This window comes from Leptodactylus fuscus, chromosome 11, assembly GCF_031893055.1.
Source record: "Leptodactylus fuscus isolate aLepFus1 chromosome 11, aLepFus1.hap2, whole genome shotgun sequence".
NCBI classification, from domain to species: Eukaryota; Metazoa; Chordata; class Amphibia; order Anura; family Leptodactylidae; genus Leptodactylus; species Leptodactylus fuscus.
The window spans coordinates 80,556,183-80,578,553 of NC_134275.1; the positions used below are offsets into that span (position 1 = coordinate 80,556,183).

General features: G+C 41.0%; 1 long non-coding RNA gene across 1 annotated transcript in view; it reads right to left on the bottom strand.

Moving 5' to 3' along the window:
• Positions 1–9,636: 9,636 nt before the first annotated feature.
• LOC142185076 (uncharacterized) overlaps positions 9,637–22,371 on the bottom strand; it is an 86,070-nt gene continuing 73,335 nt past the window's right edge. The window contains exon 3 of the long non-coding RNA XR_012711856.1: positions 9,637–9,699. This is a non-coding gene — a long non-coding RNA (uncharacterized LOC142185076). The remainder of the gene's footprint in view (positions 9,700–22,371) is intronic.

Below are 22,371 nucleotides of genomic sequence, written 5' to 3' on the forward strand. Positions count from 1 at the left end.
ATCCAGTTTCCTTGGGGGTTGATTCTGTTGTGCTATCTATGGTGGGTTTAGATCCAGTTTCCTTGGGGGTTGATTCTGTTGTGCTACCTATGGTGGGTTTAGATCCAGTTTCCCTTGGGGTTGATTCTGTAGTGCTACGTATGGTGGGTTTAGATCCAGTTTCCTTGGGGGTTGATTCTGTAGTGCTACCTATGGTGGGTTTAGATCCAGTTTCCCCAGGGGTTGATTCTGTAGTGCTACCTATGGTGGGTTTAGATCCAGTTTCCTTGGGGGTTGATTCTGTTGTGCTACCTATGGTGGGTTTAGATCCAGTTTCCCTTGGGGTTGATTCTGTAGTGCTACGTATGGTGGGTTTAGATCCAGTTTCCTTGGGGGTTGATTCTGTAGTGCTACCTATGGTGGGTTTAGATCCAGTTTCCCCAGGGGTTGATTCTGTAGTGCTACCTATGGTGGGTTTAGATCCAGTTTCCTTGGGGGTTGATTCTGTTGTGCTACCTATGGTGGGTTTAGATCCAGTTTCCTTGGGGGTTGATTCTGTTGTGCTACCTATGGTGGGTTTAGATCCAGTTTCCCTTGGGGTTGATTCTGTAGTGCTACGTATGGTGGGTTTAGATCCAGTTTCCTTGGGGGTTAATTCTGTAGTGCTACCTATGGTGGGGTTAGATCCAGTTTCTTTGGAAGTTGATTCTGTAGTGATCCCTATGGTGGGTTTAGATCCAGTTTCCTTGGGGGTTGATTCTGTAGTGCTACTTATGGTGGATTTAGATCCAGTTTCCTTGGGGGTTGATTCTGTAGTGCTACCTATGGTGGGGTTAGATCCAGTTTCTTTGGAAGTTGATTCTGTAGTGATCCCTATGGTGGGTTTAGATCCAGTTTCCTTGGGGGTTGATTCTGTAGTGCTACTTATGGTGGGGTTAGATCCAGTTTCTTTGGAAGTTGATTCTGTAGTGGTACTTATGGTGGGTTTAGAGCCAGTTTCCCTTGGGGTTGATTCTGTAGTGCTACCTATGGTGGGTTTAGATCCAGTTTCCTTGGAGGTTGATTCTGTAGTGCTACTTATGGTGGATTTAGATCCAGTTTCCTTGGGGGTTGATTCTGTAGTGCTACCTATGGTGGGGTTAGATCCAGTTTCTTTGGAAGTTGATTCTGTAGTGCTACTTATGGTGGGTTTAGATCCAGTTTCCCTTGGGGTTGATTCTGTAGTACTACCTATGGTGGGTTTAGAACCAGTTTCCTTTGGGGTTGATTCTGTAGTGCTACCTATGGTGGGGTTAGATCCAGTTTCCTTTGGGGTTGATTCTGTAGTGATACCTATGGTGGGTTTAGATCCAGTTTCCTTGGGGGTTAATTCTGTAGTGCTACCTATGGTGGGTTTAGATCCAGTTTCCTTGGGGGTTGATTCCGTAGTGCTACCTATGGTGGGTTTAGATCCAGTTTCCTTGGGGGTTGATTCCGTAGTGCTACCTATGGTGGGTTTAGATCCAGTTTCCTTGAGGGTTGATTCTGTGGTGCTACCTATGGTGGGTTTAGATCCAGTTTCCTTGGGGGTTGATTCTGTAGTGCTACCTATAGTAGATCCTGTGGTTGATGTAGGTACAGTTTCCTTGGGGGTTGATTCTGTGGTGCTACCTATGGTGGGTTTAGATCCAGTTTCCTTGGGGGTTGATTCTGTAGTGCTACCTATAGTAGATCCTGTGGTTGATGTAGGTACAGTTTCCTTGGGGGTTGATTTAGTAGTGCTGCCTGTGGTGGATTTAGAAACAGTTTCTTTGGGGGTTGATTTAGTAAAGATCAATGCAGTAGATTTTGGACTGGTCTGTGTCAAATTAGAATCTGTACTAGCCCTAGTGGTCATTTCAGTATTGATCTCCATTGTGGTGATTCGTTCCGTTGTCCCACTTGTCGAAGATTTCATTGTAGTTTCTAGAGAGGATTCTGCAGTGGTTGGAACTGTCTTTGTTGTAGTGAATTCTGGAGTGCTGCTGAGGTTTTCTGTGGTGATAACAGTTTTGATTTTTAGCCATTGAGACAGCGATTTATAACCTGTGCCCTGTTCGTTTGGATACTACACAGGTCAATAAAGTGATACATCTAGTGTTGAAGTCTGCATTTATCTCTATTTGTAGACTATTAACATTTTCTTCATGAAAACCAAATGAAGATTAAGATTAAGACCTGCGGCTGAACATTAACTTCCAATATGATTCATTTAATATGTAATAAGACAAACTGCAAGGTATATAACAAGATTATCACACCCGCTCGGAATTTTCATCGGTAAATGATAATCTGGAGGATAATATTCTCTAGTTTTATGATGTCTAACACTATAGTAATACAATGTAACCTGGGCAGTCAATTACAATGCTGGTACCTTGCCGGGGGTCCAAATAGAACCTCAGCTACACCTCTACATAGGCCAGAGCCATCATAGAGCCCTCGAAATTTGTAGAGAGCAGATGGTTATTGGCAATCTCTGCACATGGACATCTTGGCTGTAGCTACAGTGCTCTATGGTGTCATCGACTCTGCTCTATTCCTGCTACCTATCCATAGAGTACATAGTAGTCAGAGCATCAGTAGGGGAGGCAAAGGGACTGGACTGCCCACGTCACCATATACACTCTGCAAAACTTATCAGGGCTCTGGAGTCCCTGGATATTTATTAGTAGAGAGGGGTATCCTGGGCAGGGAATGAACTGCTAAACTTTATTTTCCCTGCACAACCCCTTTAAGTGAGAAAATAGAAAAGCAAGCATATTGTGGTTTACATTCTATGGTCCAACAATAATTTCGAGAAGCGTCTGCAGCTCTCTGTAGAATGTCAAAACTCAATTTTCCTTGCACTAGGATTTGGGTTTCTGGAAATATCTGAAACAACATTCAAAGTGAAGCTCCAGTTATTTGATTGCCCCAGCTCTACTTAGAATACACTTAGAATTTGGTGAGTTTTCGCGTGGTCATGGTTTTTTGTGCAGTGCTGAATGGGACTATAAATTTGGATTCTGGTACAGACCCATCACATCAACTCCAGAAAATGTGATCTTTTGTGGGGTTGTCCAGCTATAACCACCACTAAATGCTCATGTCATTCACATACATCACTGGTCCATCTCCAGTGACTACTAAGGCCGCTGTGTGGTCTCGGCAGTCACATGGGATACAGGGCTTCCAGGGACCGAGGAACAGCAGAAGACAACCGAGCCCCGAGGACAGGCAAGCATTAGGGTTGAGCGATCAGGATCGGAAAAGATCGGATTCCGATCGGCGATCGAGTAAATTTCATGATTGCGATTGTAATTCCAATCCCAACTTTTTCCAGTTGGAGGTTCTCTCAAGATCGGCTCAACCCCAATCATATAATAGGGTTGAGCGATCGGGAAAGATCGGATCCCAATTGGCGATCGAGCAAATTTCACAATCGGGATCGGCTTGAAAATGATTAAAAATCAGATTTTAAAAACAATCCTGAAATTTCAAGATCGGCCCAAGCCTAGTGAGCGTGGTTTTTTCTTTTTATGTTACATGTGCCCTGGGCTCCTCCATAGTTTGTCCAATTCTTGGACAATCCCTTTAAGTCTAATTTATGCTTCATCTACGCTTCCTTCACAGTTGAGTTTTAGGTATGGCGATGCCACTACCTTGAAGAATATTACACATTCACTATGCAGAAGATGGCGGCACTCTACTTACCAGTTGTTGATGTGGTCGACTCATTTGTGTTTTGTGTCGTAAGAACGGTTGTGGAAGAATCTGATGCCGATAGCGCTGATAAAGATAAGACTTGGATTTAACAGTTCTAGCAAAGGTTTGGTAAAAATCAGGAGGAAACTCTTTTGAAGGTTATAAAATGTTATTGAAGAAGCCTGGTAAGATTGTAACATTTTCAGATCTTTCGAAAACTTTGTTCTCACTTTAGTAGAAGATTCCTTATGGGATTATACCGTCTTCTACGTAACTATTATTCACAACAAAACCAAACATGTCCAAAATGTCACATTTACATTAGGGTTGAGCCGATCTTGAGATTTCAAGATCGATTTTAAAATCCGATTTCCGATCATTTTCCATCCGAACCCGATCCCAATTCCGATCCTAATGCAAGTCAATGGGATTTTTTTTAATGATCAAAAATTGGATTTTAAAAACGATTCTGTTCACTACACAGCGTGGAGTCCAAAAATTGAAGGCTTTAATTTTTGGACTTCATGCTGTGTAGTGATTAAAAAAAAAATCAGCCAGCTACTTAGTCCCCCCCACTTACCTGCACAGTACCATTGCCACCTCCCCTCCTAGAGTGTACGCCGCCCACACTCTCCTAAGCCACAACAAGCCCCGCTTACTACCAGTATCAGTAACAACCAGCCAGCGTGTGAAAGAGAGAAGAAGACAGAACAATGGCCCGGAGCTCTGGGGAGCGGCAGCGGTTCTGTGCAGGTAAGTGGGTTGAGAGATTGGGATCGGAAACCCAATCGCGATCGTGCAATTTACTTGCTCGCCGATCGGGATCCGATCTTTTCCAATCCCGATCGCTCAACCCTAATTTACATAGCTTTTTGTTAGCTATTCATACCTATCTGTGTATTTTCACTTTTGTTCTTGGATTCTTTTTACAATATATAATAGCCTAGTAGATACAATATTTACATTAAGATGTTTCCATTTGGGTCAATTGAAAATTTAATATTGCACCCATAACATCCTATCGAACCCCAAACTCACCCCTACATATCTACATCCATGTTTTACCTCTATTTACACACCATGTTCTTGGACTGTAGTCTTTGAATCACAATTTTTTGTTCAATCCCTATATACTCACTTATATTCATTTATATATTGATTTACTATTTCATGTCTCCTTCATACACCAACAAATTTTTTGTATACACTGTTAGAAAAAAAGATTTATTTCATTATGCTAATCCATGAATTATGAATAGGGTTGAGCGATCGGGATCAGAAAAGATCGGATTCCGATCGGTGATCAAGTAAATTTCACAATTGCAATTCCGATCCCAACCTTTTCCGGCAGGATCAGGGTCGGAGGTTATCGCAAGATCGGCTCAACCCTATGCATGTATATCTCATGAATAGGGTTGAGCGATCAGGAAAGATCGGATCCCGATCTGCGATTGAGCAAATTTCATGATCGCGATCGGATGGAAAATGATCAGAAATCGGATTTTAAAATCGATCCTGAAATCTCAAGATCGGCTCAACCCTGATTCTGAATGATTTTTCCCATCTATTCCTATTGGCTTAATGCAGAATGTATTGTACCTGTTTGTGTCTATATTGAAATGGGCCTATTTCAACTAGTGATACAAATCTACATTTACATAAGTATTATTGTAATAAGAAACTCTCTACTTACAACAAATTGTACTTATATGATAATGAAATCTTTCTAATTCTATTTTTAAACACAATTGTACCCTACGAAAATCAAAATAAATAATATAAAACTTAGCTTTTATTTTACTATTTAAAAACACCTAATCTGTACCCAAACCCCCCAAATATCCCTCCAAAATTTTACCAATGATGATTGGATACTTATCGTTTTACTATATATATATATATATATATATATATATATATATATATATATATATACAATGATTTGTGTTTCCTATTTCTGTCTTTTATATAAAAATTCTAGACCTGACGAAGGGGTGCGCATCTTACCACAAAACCCTGAAACGCGTTGTCAATTCCAATCAACATTTCTATGTGCACCTGTGTTTTGCATCGGAGGAGTCGCCGCCGAGGTTTTTCACATCGCTGTGTATCAGTGTTACCCGTTTTATACACTGACAATCTAGGGACTCAGATTGCCAGTCGGTCAACTGGGTGTTTTATCTGCGAGCCCCCAAAATAGAAATCCTAAACCATCATCGGACCCTTTTACTTCCCAAGACTTTGGAAGACTGTATACCCTGGCTGCACTTTGGAGGTGAACCGTAATCCCATATTAATAGACGCTGCATTTCTAACAAGAGCGCACTCCACGCCATGTGGTTTTTTTACACTCCTATCCTGTCTATCCAAAATGTTACACTTCTAGGTGATCCCAGAAATCTGTCCTGGGTTCCTGTCAGTAGCCACTGCCTGGCTCTTGCCTTAAACTCTTAGCTCTGTGAGTCAGGCACATGTGTTTACATAGTAATAGTCTGCAAAATGACTGGGGCAATGGAATTTAGATGATGGGACCCAGGGACAAAAGATACTAGTTGGGCTGACTCTGCGCTCAGCCACCCAATGTGTCTACAATATAACAATAAAATGGGTAGTCTCTTAAGTAATCTACTCAGTATATTCTACCATTGCATAGCCATAGTTGCATTGAGTCTCCCATTCCACCTCTTACCCATTACTCCATTGACTTTTACTTTCTGATTCCTCTCGACAAACAGGGAAAAAACAGAGGAGAGACATCGAGCGCTCCGAGTGTAGTAAATAGGTCACGTTTTTGGAAAGAAAATGACAAATTTGTAGAATGACCAGTTGGCCTCTCACCTTGGAGGGTTGTGAATAGTCACAACCTCTGATCACTAATCAGTCCAGAAACAAGGTGGGAGTGGCAGCAGATCCAACAAAGCACCAGATGACTGGAGGAGAAATGCGTAGAAACCAAAACTCGAAAGTTCATGTTGTAACAAAGGTCTGTGCTCACTGGTGAAGAAATGAGATGAAGACCAGAGTGTCCAATGCGAGATGAATTTATTAGAGGAGTAAAACAGCACGACGCGTTTCGTGCTCGAGAAAGGGCCTGAAACGCGTAGTGCTGTTTTACTCCTCCATAATAAATTCATTTCGAATTGGACAATCTGGTCTTCATGTCATTTCTTCACCAGTGAGCGCAGACCTCCATTCCAACACGAACCTTCGGTTTTTGGTTTCTCAACACACAGGAAGAGACTGCCTCGATGTTTTATTTGTCAAGAGGGACCAGAAACTAGAGACTGTCAGGGAACTAAAGAAGTGTTATGATGGTAGAGGTGAGGAAATAGTGAGATATATGTCTTTTTTACAATTCCATGGCACTAGTCAAAATTCTCCCCATTGGACAAGCCCTTAAACTACAGCCATGTGAATAACACGTCATCTAATTCTCGTAAAATATCCTTATTATTCCCATCAAGCATTGCAGAAAGACGTCTTACCTCCGTATTCAATAGTAAACTTTCAGAAGATCAGCGCTACTTTTATCACACTTTTCAGTGGAGATCTACTTACGTGTAGGTAATGCACTGCTAGTGACCTTAGAGGGTGTAGTAGTCAATGGGGTGGCCGTCGCAGGCGTCTTACTTGAGGATGGTGAGGTTGCTACAGAAATAAAATATCACAGTAGGATTATTTCCAACAGCAACAAAAATGTGTAAGAGATCTTAAAGGGGAACTCCATATAGACACTGTTTATGGACAACCTACAGACTGTGAACGAGTATGTATCATGTCCCGTCATCCGTAACACAAAGTCCACCTTCTTAGTATTCTATACTTTAACGTATGAGGACAAGACAAAAGAAAATTGGTCCTTCGAAGAATTAAGTAAATCCTTAGATGAACAACAAAAAACAAATTCCAAAAATGAATCTAAATCTAAGCCTAGTGTAGAAAACTAAGTGCCCCCCATGAATCAATAGCTTCTAGAACTGTCTGTTCTGGTTTTCTGGATGACTACCAGTCCCTCACATTCTTCTGTAGGGATTTGGACCGACTCTGTGTTACAACTTTCTTATGGCCCCATCATAGCTTTCTATTGGATTGAGGTCTGGACTATGACTGAACCATCCAACACCTTCAGTCCTTATCTTTTTCGGCCATTCTGTTATGGATTTTCTCCTGTGCTTGGGGACATTGTCCCATTGCATGATTCAGTTTTGGCCAAGCTTTAGCTGTTGGATAGACGGTTGTGCATTTGACTTTAGAACAGTTCAGTATACAGAGGAGTTCATGGTTGACTCAATGACTGGAAAAGGTCAAGGTCCTATGGTTGCAAACATGTCCAAATCATCCCCTCTTCACCACCATCTCTGATACTTGGTATCAGGTGTTGGTGCCAATATGCTGTGTTTGGTTTTCACCCAACGTCGAGCGTGCATTATGACCAATCTACTGTATTCATAGGACAATGTTCAAGAAATCTTGTGGTTTGATCAGATGCAACTTTTAAAACTTAGGCCACGCTGCCATGTAGAGTTTGCAATGAATCTTGGACTCAAGTCACCTGAACTTGAAACAAATCTTGAGGTTCGCCCATGTCTACTACAGAGTAAAGGGGATATTGTCACTCCTTAGGGAGAGACCACCATATAGGTTTGTGGACACTTATCAAGCCATTTGCGCTCCACTGTGAGGGATCATGGGATAAATATGCAAATCTTTCTCGCATGATATTAATATAGGGAGACAGAGCCTCAGTCATGCAGACCACTAGGGGGCGCTCCCTTTAACATCATGCCCGACCTTCCTAGAGGTCTTTGCTGCAATGATGTGGATTTTACCAAGTCAGTCTCTCAGCCAAGGACAGCTGTTTCGATCTGATTGGATCTCTTCAGCCTGGCTCAGAGAAGACTAACTTGGCAGAAGTGAGGCTTCAGACCAGGTTAATGGGATATTGTCACTCCTTAGGGAGAGACCACCATATAGGTGTGTGGAGACTTATCAAGCCATTTGCGCTCCACTGTGAGGGATCATAGGATGAATATGAAAATCTGTCTCTCATGATAATGTCTCACAGTGGAGCGCAAATGGCTTGATAAGTCTCCACACACCAATATGGTGGTCTCTCCCTAAGAAGTGACAATATCCCCTTAACCTGGTCTGAAGTCAAGGTCCAGAAAAGGAGTCTTAAAGCATGACTTGGTTGACTGGGAACATCTATAGACAGATCTATTTTCATGACTTCCAGGAGCCATTCAAAGGATTCCAGGTCTGTCATTATGAGCTAAGTTCACATGGAGGAATCTGCCATGGAAGCGGATTCCACCCCTTGACTCCATTGACCCAGAATCCCATTGTTTTCAACAGAAAAAAAATCAGCTTCCTGCTCGATCTTGCCCTGGAGTCCCAGCAGAATTTCTCTTCATTTTTTACCCCCAGTTTACAATGGTGATCTACTTACAAGTAGGTGATGTACTGCTTGTGCTCATAGTCGTAGTCGTTGGAGCTGTTGGTGAGGACGTCGTACTTGATGATGGTGGTGAAGTTGCTAAATAAATAAAATACCAGAATATTGTAAAATGGTTTCTAGTAAATTTACAACTTGCCCCACAGAAAAGTCCTTATACAGCACTGTACACAGAAACAGAAAAACCTTATACAGCGCTGTACACAGAAACAGAAAAGAATTATAGGTGTTAGAATATGCAGAACCAAAGGAAGTTGTTTAACTTTTTTCAAAGTTCTAGAATTTTTGTAAATTATATATGTAAACTATATAAGTTTGTGATCTTCTTTAATGGGTAGGATTATAACCTCTTCATGTAGGCTAATATCTTATAAACTGTATAATGGAATGACAAATGAATGAATAAAATAGAATGAGAAGAGAAAATTCCTCACTTGTGCATGGAGGACAATTGGCTGGACGACGGCAAAAACCCATGGATTCACCACGGCAGGTACATGGACAAGGTGCAGGTGTGGTAGTGCTTGTGGTTAGAGATGTTGTAGGGCTCATGGTAGGAGCTGAAAGAATCTTAATTGTAAATTCTTACAGATTATACATTCTAACCAAGAAACTGTATGAAAATCTCCTTCCAATAAACATGGCGTGGTTCAGCACTAGGTACATGACATATACTGTAGAATCCTGCTTTATTCAACCATCTCAAAAACAACAGCACCACCTGTAGTAGCGAAGCTTACATCAGATCATGTCATATTAATTCTTAGCCGTAGCTTAGGTATAACAAAGTCTTGCTACCAGTGTGTATTGTATTATAAGCCTTCAGAACATCACTACTCCATTTTTTATCTCAGTTTTCAATGATGATCTACTTATAGGTAGGTAAGAAGTCCCATGCTAAGTGGTGGTTTTGGAAGGGAAGGAAGAAAAGGATGACTTATCTGCTCCCAACACTTGATAAATGGATGTGCTCCTGTGGTCCATGTGGTCTGCTATGATGGCCCAGGGAGAGGGTTGCAGTGGCCGAGCATCCAATGTCAACTTGTATAACAGCCACAATGATATTGGGCAGGTTCCTATTACCCCATTACATGACTGCTTAGCTACATGTGTGACAAGTTGGGTGGAGTGATCGGGATCCGAAAAGATCGGATTCCGATCGGCGATCAAGTAAATTTCACGATCGCGATTGGAATTCCAATCCAGATCTTTTCCAGCGGGATCGAGGTCATCTCAAGATCGTCTCAACCCTAAAAGTGACTTTTCCAATAGAGAAGCATTGACTAGGGTTGAGTGATTGGGACAGATCAGATTCCGATCGGCGATCGAGCAAATTTCACGATTGGGATCGGCTGGAAAATGATCGGAAATTGGATTTTAAAAATCGATCCTGAAATGTCAAGATCGTCTCAACCCTAGTGACAAGCGGTACTAGGAATTAGGGACTGGCAGGGAACCAAGGCAGCATGCAATATTTGAGGAAGAGATCCATGAGGAGGGTATTATTTATTTTAGATTTTTAATCCATTCTGACCCATTTTTTGAAAAATTTTCCTCCCTAGACAACCCTTAACTACAGAGTAACCATGTGGATACCACTTGAAATAGAATCCCGTTAAGGGGATGATTGTATCATTTGAATCACGTTTTAAGCTAAACCCACGTTGGAATAGCCTTAAGAAAAACTATCCTCCCCCCACTTTCAGATGTCTTCTCTGCCCTGCTGTTCCTTAGATATTCTGGTTTTCGTCTATATGCTAATTAGATTACTCGCTGCACTGTGCGGCGAGAAAACTATCCAGTTCCACCTCCTCCTTGTTCACCTCCTCCGCCTCTTCTTCTTTGTCCCATCACATCTTCTTCTTCAAAAAAGCCCCGACTGCACATGTCCTTCGCCATTTTCCTGTGGCCGACAGACATGCACAGTGGGCACAGCCAGCTATTTTCCTATTTCCAAACAGGAAAGAAGAGGTGAAGGTGATGAACAAGAAGGTGACGCTGGATAGTTTTCTCACAGCACATGGGACACAAGTAAACTAATTAGCATATGGACGAAAACCAGGATATCTAAGGAACGGCGGAAGACATCTAAAGGCAGGGGAAGAATAGCCGTTCTTAATGCTATTTCAATGTAGCTTTAGCTTAAAACAGGATTCTAATGATAGAATCACCTTAAAAGGCTTTATACTAATTTTTCCCATGGGTCATTGCATGACGTCTTCTTACCAGTGTGTATTGTATTATAAGAACATCGCTGCTACTTTGTTACCCTCAGTTTATAATGGTGATCTACTTACAAGTAGGTGATGTACTGCTTGTGCTCATAGTTGTAGTTGTTGGAGTTGTTGGTGAGGACGTCGTACTTGATGATGGCGGTGAAGCTGCTAAATAAATAAAATACTAGAACATTGTAAAATGGTTTCTAGTAAATTTACAACTTGCCCCACAGAAAAGACCTTATACAGCGCTGTACACAGAAACAGAAAAACCTTATACAGCGCTGTACACAGAAACAGAAAAGAATTATAGGTGATAGAATATGCAGAACCAAAGGATGTTTAACTTTTTCAAAGTTCTAGAATTTTTGTAAATGTTTTAAAAACTATATAAGTTTGTGTCCTTTAATGGGTAGGATTATTAACCTCTTCATGTAGGGTAATATCTTATAACCCACTCTCAGCTGTGTAATGGAATCTTTTGTGGTTGTATATGACAAATGAATGAATAAAATAGAATGAGAAGAGAAAATTTCTCACTTGTGCATGGAGGACAATTGGCTGGACGACGGCAAAAACCCATGGATTCACCACGGCAAGTACATGGACAAGGTGCAGGTGTGGTAGTGCTTGTGGTTGGAGACGTTGTAGGGCTCATGGTAGGAGCTGAAAAATAATCTTAATTGTAAATTCTTACAGATTATACATTCTAACCAAGAAACTGTATGAAAATCTCCTTCCAATAAACATGGCGAGGTTCAGGGCGACATATGTGATAGTATAGAATCCTGCTTTATTGAACCATTGGCACTATGCACACCAGTGTGTATTACAGTATAAGCCTTCAAAATATCAATGCAACTTTGTTACCCTCAGGTTACAATGGTGATCTACTTACAAGTAGGTGATGTACTGCTTGTGCTCATAGTTGTAGTCGGAGTTGTTGGTGAGGACGTCGTACTTGATGATGGCGGTGAAGTTGCTAAATAAATAAAATACCAGAACATTGTAAAATGGTTTCTAGTAAATTTACAACACAAAAGACCTTATACAGCGCTGTACACAGAAACAGAAAAACATTACTTAGAATATGCGGAACCAAAGGAAGTTGTTTTTTTTTCTTTTTTCAAAGTTCTAGAATTTTTGTAAAGGTTTTAAACTATATAATGGGTAGGATTATTAACCTCTTCATGTAGGGTAATATCTTATAACCCACTCTCAGCTGTATAATGGAATCTTTTGTGGTTGTATATGACAAATGAATGAATAAAAAAGAATGAGAAGAGAAAATTTCTCACTTGTGCATGGAGGACAATTGGCTGGACGACGGCAAAAACCCATGGATTGACCACGGCAGGTACATGGACAAGGTGGAGTTGTGGCAGTGTTTGTGGTTAGAGACGACGTAGGCCTCATGGTAGGAGCTGAAAAATAATTTTAATTGTAAATTCTTACAAAATATACATTCTAACCAAGAAACTGTATGAAAATCTCCTCTTTCTGTAGGTGTCCCCCAAGGCTCCGTCCTAGGACCCCTCCTGTTCTCCATCTACACCCTCACCCTTGGCCAACTCATAGAATCTCATGGTTTTCAATACCATTGCTATGCTGATGACATTCAAATATATCTCTCTGGACCAGATGTTACTTCTCTGTTGTCCAGAGTCCCAGAGTGTCTAGCAGCCGTATCCTCCTTTCTCGCCTCCCGCTTTCTCAAACTCAACATGGAGAAAACGGACCTCATCATCTTTGCCCCACCTCGCACGACCCTCTACCTGACCCAGCTATCATAGTTAATAGAACCACACTTTCCCCTGTCCCAGGGGTTTGCTGCCTTGGGATAGCCTGGGACTCTGACCTATCCTTCAAGTCCCATATCCAAATCCTCAACACCTCCTGCAGCCTCTAACTCAAGAACATCCATCGAATCCACTCCCTCCTCTCCCCTGTAATTATAAAGATGCTTGTCTATGCCCTCATTGTCTCCCACTTAGATTACTATAGCACCCTTCTCCATGGCCTCCCAGTGAATACTCTCAAACCCCCTCCAGTCCACTATCAAATGTGCTGCTCACTTAATTCACCTCGCCCCCGTTCTTCATCGGCTGCTCCCCTCTACCAATCCCTGCACTGGCCACCCATTGCCCAGCGTATTGAGTTCAAGATACTAACATTAACATACAAAGCCATCCACAACCTGTCCCCTCCATATATATCTGACAATCTCCAGCTACCTGCCCACATATAACCTCCGGTCCTCCAAAGACCAGCACGCAACATTTGAGGAAGGGATCCATGAGGAGGGTGTTACTTATTTCATATTTGTAACCCATTCTGAGCCATGTTTCCGAACATTTTCCTCCCTGGACAATCCCTTTAACTATGGAGTAACCATGTGGATACCATTTGAAATACAATCATCATCCCCTTAAAAGGCTTTATATTAATTTTTCCCATGGGTCATTGCATGATGTCTTCCTACCAGTGTGTATTGTATTAACAGAACATCGCTGCTACTTTGTTACCCTCAGGTTACAATGGTGATCTACTTACAAGTAGGTGATGTACTGCTTGTGCTTAAAGTTGTAGTCGTAGGAGTTGTTGGTGAGGACGTCGTACTTGATGATGGCGGTGAAGTTGCTAAATAAATAAAATACCAGAACATTGTAAAATGGTTTCTAGTAAATTTTCAACTTGCTCCATAGAAAAAACCTTATACAGCGCTGTACACAGAAACAGAAAAGAATTACTTGTTAGAATATGCGGAACCAAAGGATGTTTTTTTTCTCTTTTCAAAGTTCTAGAATTTTTGTAAATGTTTTAAAAACCATATAAGTTTGTGTCCTCCTTTAATGGGTAGGATTATTAACCTCTTTATGTAGGGTAATATCTTATAACCCACTCTCAGCTGTATAATGGAATGCTTTGTGGTTGTATTTGACAAATGAATGAATAAAATAGAATGAGAAGAGAAAATTTCTCACTTGTGCATGGAGGACAATTGGCTGGACGACGGCAAAAACCCATGGATTCACCACGGCAGGTACATGGACAAGGTGGAGGTGTGGTAGTGCTTGTGGTTGGAGACGTTGTAGGGCTCATGGTAGGAGCTGAAAAATAATCTTAATTGTAAATTCTTACAGATTATACATTCTAACCAAGAAACTGTATGAAAATCTCCTTCCAATAAACATGGCGAGGTTCAGGGCGACATATGTGATAGTATAGAATCCTGCTTTATTGAACCATTGGCACTATGCACGGAAGCGAAGCTTTCATGCTGTAAGGGAATCGCTAGTTGAGTTGCTGAAACCAGGGAGGAAGGGAAAGACAGAAACAGTGTGTCCTAAACTCGACCCAGACCCTGTCCCTACCTAATTGCCATAACTGTCCTAATGACAGTGACAACTGAACGACAGACCCTTCTCTAAATAATTGTAAAAATTAAACATGGATGAGACAACACAACACAGAAGAGGAGTCAGCAAGCCAAGAATCAAACTTTAGAAACTCTCTCATCCCTTGGCATCTAAGACCTGGCCCTTTCCTGGATCTCCTCATACTTCACCGACCGCACATTCAGTGTCTCCCACACCACCCCCTTGCCACACCCTCTTTCTGTAGATGTCCCCCAAGGCTCCATCCTAGGACCCCTCCTGTTCTTCATCTACACCCTCGGCCTTGGCCAACTCAGAATCTCATGGTTTTCAATACCATTAATATGCCGATGGCACTCAAATATATCTCTCTGGACTAGACGTTACCTCTGTTGTCCATAGTTCCAGAGTGTCTAGCGGCCGTATCCTCCTTCCTCTCCTACCACTTTCTCAAACTCAACATAGAGAAAACTGAGCTCATCATCTTTGCCCCACATTCCACAACCCTCTACCTGACTGATGTCTTTGGATAACATTGGACTCTGACTTATCTTCAAGTCCCATATCCAAATCCTCAACACCTCCTGCCACCTCCAACTCAAGAACATACATGGAATACACTCCTTCCTCACCCCTGAAATGACAAAGATGCTTGTCCAGGCCCTCATAATCTCCCGCTTAGACTACTGCAACACCCTTCTCCATGGCATCCCAGTGAATACTCTTACCCACCTCCAGTCTAGCTTAAACTGTGCTGCTCGCTTAACACATCTCTCCCCCAGTTCTTCATTGGCTGCTCCCCTCTGCCAATTCCTCCACTGGCTACTCTTTGCCCAGCATATTGAGTTTAAGTTACTAACACTGACATACAAAGCCATCCACAACCTGTCCCCTCCATATATCTCTGACCTAATCTCCCACTACCTGCCCACACGTAACCTCAGATTCTCCAATGACCTCCTGCTCCGCTCTGCCCTCATCCGCTCCTCACACAACCGTCATCAAGATTTCTCTCGTGCATCCCCCATGCTCTGGAACTCCTTACCAAGACACATAAGACTGACCCCCACAATTACAAGAAGGCCCTGAAGACTCCCCTATTCAGGAAGGCCTAAACACCACATCACCATCTGAAAAGTCTCTTCCCTCACCTTCTGTCTCTATCCCTTGTCCCTCATAGACTGTAAGCCCTTGTGGGCAGGGCCCTCTATCCCACTGTGCCAGTCGGTCACTGTTAGTATTATGGAAGCAAATTTGAAGAAAATCCAGCACTGCAGTCAGGTATCCGTATAAAATAAAACTTAACTTTTATTGACTTGTAGTTGCTACATTAAAAAAATCTGTGTGCAGCAATAGGAGTAGCAGAAGCCTACGCGTTTCGGGATAGACCCTTACTCATGGCATACAGAGCTGTAATATGCTGCAATCTTATATAAAAATAAGAGACACACATAAAATCCAGGCCCCTCCCATCTGCACATAGGCAGGAAGTTAATTAATTAAGCAACATTTGTGATACATGCGATAAGTTGCAAGTGAAGCAGGAAAGAAAGCAGACAAAGTCGGCTGATTATAGTCAAAATAGTTCAAACAGGTTAAGGTAAATAAATAAATCATAATTTGTAGTGACATAAATAAAACGTGACATGACCAAGAGATGGAACATCTTCATTACATAGTTGTGGCACCATACTGAAGAAACATAATGACAACATCCCTTTCTATGGTGCATAATGCACCAGGAGGATAGAGTACGTATTATACTGGGGGAATACGTACTCTATACCACCTTCCCCCCTTTGTCAGCCATGCGTATGACTATGTCATCCCGTTGTTGTAAAAATTTGAGACTATCTTTTTCTTGTTTAGTTAAATTGTGTGATCTTTTATGGCATGGTGGGAGGAATTCTACATTTTTTCCCCCAGCAACCCGTGTTTGGATCAGAAACAATATTATGGCCGTTATATCGATGATATTTTGATTGTGTGGTCAGGGGAAGTGCTGAGAACCTATTCTTTCACTGACTATCTCAACAAAAATTCATTTAATCTTGAGTTTACTTCCAATTTCCATGACACCAATATTAACTTCCTAGATGTTACACTGCAGGGGGATATCAACACCAAAAAAGTTATAACCAGACTGTATAGAAAACCACAGGCGGGCAACACCATCCTTCACGCGCACAGTAACCACCCTAGCCACACCTGCAAAGCAATCCCTGTAGGTGAACTGACAAGGGTTAAGAGAATCTGCTCAGACCCCAAGGACTATGATGAATTTGTAAAAGCCACATGTCATAGACTCAAAGAAAGGGGCTATCCAAACTGGAATCTTAAGAGAGCCAGAGACATTGTACACAAAAGAAATAGATCAGATTTACTCAGCACCAAAGCACCCAGCAATGGCAATAGGCAGACAGGAATCTATTTCTCAACAGTTTACAGTGATAACTACAAGGAAGTGATCAAAATCATCAAAAAGAATCTATACATTCTATACCAAGACACAACATTAGGTAACATCTTAGATGGAGGATGTCATTATATTGCCAGAAGGGGAATGTCTGTCGGCAATTACGTGTCTCCCAGTTATTTTAGAAGCAGATCACAACCTACAGAAATTTTTCCAATCAGATCAAGCATCACGGGTTCATACCACTGTGGACAAACTAGATGTAACATCTGCAGATTCATGAAAAAAACAAAAACCTTTTCCAACACGGAGGGTAATAAAACTTTTAGGATTGGATCCTTCATCAATTGCAATACAGACCACATCGTATACATTGTAAGTTGTGAAGAATGTAGGAAATACTATGTGGGATGTACCACTAGAAAACTGAAAGTGAGATTAGCAGAACATCTATACCACAGTAGCAATTTGGATATTATACATTGCTCAGGGGCATCTAAGCATTTTCGGGAAATACATGGAGGGGACACTACCACCTTCAAAGCATACGGGATAGAGAGGGTTAACAAACCAGTCAGAGGGGGAAATTGGCAGAAAAAACTTTTACGTAGAGAAGCCTATTGGATTTTCATGCTCAAAACTAGATTCCCCCACGGAATGAACTTCCGTACTGACTTAGCTTTTATTTATTAACTGTACTAACTGCAACAATTCATCCTATATTCCTATAGTCTTTATGCATCAATTATACATTTCAAATATTTATTTTTCTATAAATTTTATTTATTTTTTTCAAAAAATTTTTTTTTTTTATTCAAGAAAAAAAAAATTCCCTATTTTTTTTTTTTTTTTTATTCATTTTTTCCATTTTTTTTTTTTTCCTCTCCTTTTTTTTTCCAGTATGATACACATGCAATTCTTAATGTAGTTATACTTATCTTATCCTCCTGGAGCATCATACACAAATCACACTTTCATGTTCCAGTACGGTGTTCAGCTCAGTGTTTTTTTTTTTTTGTTTGTTTGTTTTTTTCCCAGTATAATACGTACTCTATCCTCCTGGTGCATTATGCACCATAGAAAGGGATGTTGTCATTATGTTTCTTCAGTATGGTGCCACAACTATGTAATGAAGATGTTCCATCTCTTGGTCATGTCACGTTTTATTTATGTCACTACAAATTATGATTTATTTATTTATTTACCTAAACCTGTTTGAACTATTTTGACTATAATCAGCCGACTTTGTCTGCTTTCTTTCTTGCTTCACTTGCAACTTATCGCATGTATCACAAATGTTGCTTAATTAACTTCCTGTCTATGTGCAGATGGGAGGGGCCTGGATTTTATGTGTGTCTCTTATTTTTATATAAGATTGCAGCATATTACAGCTCTGTATGCCATGAGTAAGGGTCTATCCCGAAACGCGTAGGCTTCTGCTACTCCTATTGCTGCACACAGATTTTTTAATGTAGCAACTACAAGTCAATAAAAGTTAAGTTTTATTTTATACGGATACCTGACTGCAGTGCTGGATTTTCTTCAAATTTGCTTCCATTTGACCTCATCTCAGCCGAGAGAGATTTCCTGGCACCGGTCTTGAGGTTCCACGATTCACAGCAACCAGCAAACGGACAGAGTGAGTGCACAAGGTTTTTTACCTATTTTTGAATTGTATGTCACTTTGGATGAGGGCTGTAGCTATTTTTCTAGTTTTGGACTGTTAGTATTATATTTTTTTCGTATGTTTTGTGTATCGTAAGTAAACCCTCAAATATACAGCACCATGGAATTACTATAATAATGTACATAATATAGCATAAAGTCTTCACACCAGTGTGTATTACAGTATAAGCCTTCAAAATATCAATGCAACTTTGTTACCCTCAGGTTACAATGGTGATCTACTTACAAGTAGGTGATGTACTGCTTGTGCTCATAGTTGTAGTCGTAGTCGTTGGAGTTGTTGCTGAGGACGTCATACTTGATGATGGCGGTGAAGTTGCTAAATAAATAAAATACCAGAACATTGTAAAATGGTTTCTAGTAAATTTACAACACAAAAGACCTTATACAGCGCTGTACACAGAAACAGAAAAACATTATACAGTGCTGTACACAGAAACAGAAAAACATTACTTAGAATATGCGGAACCAAAGGAAGTTGTTTTTTTTTCTTTTTTCAAAGTTCTAGAATTTTTGTAAAGGTTTTAAACTATATAATGGGTAGGATTATTAACCTCTTCATGTAGGGTAATATCTTATAACCAACTCTCAGCTGTATAATGGAATCTTTTGTGGTTGTATTTGACAAATGAATGAATAAAATAGAATGAGAAGAGAAAATTCCTCACTTATGCAGGGAAGACAATAGGGTGGACGACGGCAAAAACCCATGGATTCACCACGGCAGGTACATGGACAAGGTCGAGGTGTGGTATCGCTTGTGGTTAGAGACGTTGTAGGGCTCATGGTAGGAGCTGAAAAATAATCTTAATTGTAATTTCTTACAGATTTTACATTCTAACCAACAAACTGTATAAAAATCTCCTTCTGTAGGTGTCCCCCAAGGCTCCGTCCTAGGACCCCTTCTGTTCTCCATCTACACCCTCACCCTTGGCCAACTCATAGAATCTCATGGTTTTCATTACCATTGCTATGCTTATGACATTCAAATATATCTCTCTGGACCAGATGTTACTTCTCTGTTGTCCAGAGTCCCAGAGTGTCTAGCGGCCGTCTCCTCCTTTCTCTCCTCCCTCTCTCAAACTCAACATGGAGAAAACGGACCTGATCATCTTTGCCCCACCTCGCACGACCCTCTACCTTACCCAGCTATCATAGTTAATGGAACCACACTTTCCCCTGTCCCAGGGGTTTGCTGCCTTGGGATAGCCTGGGACTCTGACCTATCCTTAAAGTCCCATATCCAAATCCTCAACACCTCCTGCAGCCTCTAACTCAAGAACATCCATCAAATCCACTCCCTCCTCTCCCCTGTAATTACAAAGATGCTTGTCTATGCCCTCATTGCCTCCCACTTAGATTACTATATAACTCTTCTCCATGGCCTACCAGTGAATATTCTCAAACCCCCTCCAGTCCACTATCAAATGTGCTGCTCGCTTACTTCACCTCGCCTCCGTTCTTCATCGGCTGCTCCCCTCTATCAATCCCTGCACTGGCCACCCATTGCCCAGCGTATTGAGTTCAAATTACTAACATTAACATACAAAGCCATCCACAACCTGTCCCCTCCATATATCTCTGAACTAATCTCCCGCTACCTGCCCACACATAACCTCCGATCCTCCAATGACCTTCTACTCCGCTCGGCTCTTATCCAAGGAGAGGGTTGATGTGGCCGAGCAACCATTGTCAACTTGTATAATGGACCACAATGATGATGGGCCCAATTCCTTACAGTGCTAGGAATAAGAGACTGGCAGGGAACCAAGGCCAAACCAGCACACAATATTTGAGGAAGGGATCCATGAGGAGGGTGTTACTTATTTCATATTTGTAACCCATTCTGAGCCTTTTTTCCAAACATTTTCCTCCCTGGACAATCCCTTTAACTATGGAGTAACCATGTGGATACCATTTGAAATACAATCATCATCCCCTTAAAAGGCTTTATACTATTTTTTCCCATGGGTCACTGCATGACGTCTTCCTACCAGTGTGTATTGTATTATAAGAACATCGCTGCTACTTTGTTACCCTCAGGTTACAATGGTGATCTACTTACAAGTAGGTGATGTACTGCTTGTGCTCATAGTCGTAGTCGTTGGAGTTGTTGGTGAGGACGTCGTACTTGATGATGGTGGTGAAGTTGCTAAATAAATAAAATACCAGAACATTGTAAAATGGTTTCTAGTAAATTTACAACTTGCCCCACAGAAAAGACCTTATACAGCGCCGTACACAGAAACAGAAAAACCTTATACAGCGCTGTACACAGACACAGAAAAACATTATAGGTGATAGAATATGCGGAACCAAAGGAAGTTGTTTTTTTTCTTTTTTCAAAGTTCGAGAATTTTTGTAAAGGTTTTAAACTATATAAAGGGTGGGATTATTAACCGCTTCATGTAGGGTAATATCTTATAACCCACTCTCAGCTGTATAATGGAATCTTTTGTGGTTGTATTTGACAAATGAATGAATAAAATAGAATGAGAAGAGAAAATTTCTCACTTGTGCATGGAGGACAATTGGCTGGACGACGGCAAAAACCCATGGATTCACCACGGCAGGTACATGGACAAGGTGCAGGTGTGGTAGTGCTTGTGGTTAGAGACGTTGTAGAGCTCATGGTAGGAGCTGAAAAATAATCTTAATTGTAATTTCTTACAGATTATACATTCTAACCAAGAAACTGTATAAAAATCTGCTTCCAATGAACATGGCGAGATTCAGCACGATGTATGTGACAGTATAGAACCCTACTTTATTAAATCATTGGTACCACGCCAAGCTTACATATTGTAAGGGAATTGCTAGTTGAGCTGCTGAAACCAGGGAGGAAGTGAAAGAAAGACAATGAGTTGTATACTCGACCCAGACCCTGTCCCTATCTAATTGCCACAACTGTCCTAATGACAGGGACAACTGGGCGACCATCCCTTCCCTAAATAAGTGTAAACACTAAACCTCTAACTACTAGTGGTTGGTAGGCTCGTGGTAGTCTCTCTAAAGAGTTAAATCCAATAATTATAGTCTATACCATACATTGGAAACATATACAAGTATAGTGGCTATATACTTATTTACTACATTAAACATTGCATAAGTTCTTTCTACCTTTGTGTAATCTTTCAGAAAATCAGTTCTATCTTTGATCTCAGTTTTCAGTAGTCTTGTACTTACGAGTCGGTGAAGTTGTACTTCTAGTGCTCGTAGTTGTAGCAAGAGTCATTGAAGTTGTGGAGGGAGTCGTACTTGATGGTGGGGAGGTTGCTAAAGAAATAAATGAAATAGGACCATAAGATTATGTTCAACGGTAAAGGAAATGTGTGGGATCTTTAAGACCACAGTCATATGGACATTGTTTATACAGGTACAACCTTAACCACTTCATAGATGGCTTACATGAAGCCATGTATGAAGACACATTGGCCATAATCAAGAAAGTAGAAGGATAACAATGATAAATTGTCATACAAATAAGAAGGTTCCTCACATGGACATGGAGAACAGGAGGATGGTCGTATACAATAC